Source organism: Mus caroli, chromosome 14 (genome assembly GCF_900094665.2).
Source record: "Mus caroli chromosome 14, CAROLI_EIJ_v1.1, whole genome shotgun sequence".
Taxonomy (NCBI): domain Eukaryota; kingdom Metazoa; phylum Chordata; class Mammalia; order Rodentia; family Muridae; genus Mus; species Mus caroli.
Genome location: NC_034583.1, coordinates 70,235,777 through 70,236,038, shown reverse-complemented (window position 1 = coordinate 70,236,038; position 262 = coordinate 70,235,777).

The following is a 262-nucleotide window of genomic DNA, read 5'->3' as shown; positions in this document are numbered from 1 at the left end:
AATATTTAGTAGCTACAAATTTGTCCTGAACCTGTCGTGTAACTTTTTTCAAATGTTACTTTATATAAGCTAGGCATGGTGACTCACACCTACACACCTTTGGAAGAAAATGCTCATGGTTTTTAAAAGGTCTATGAGAAACAGTTAATTCTTCTTAGGCAATCAATTCTCAATATTTTATTTTTCTTTTTGATATTTCAAGCTTATTTGCTACTTGGAGAGCTGGATTATTTACTGAAACCTAAAATAAACCTCTATGCAA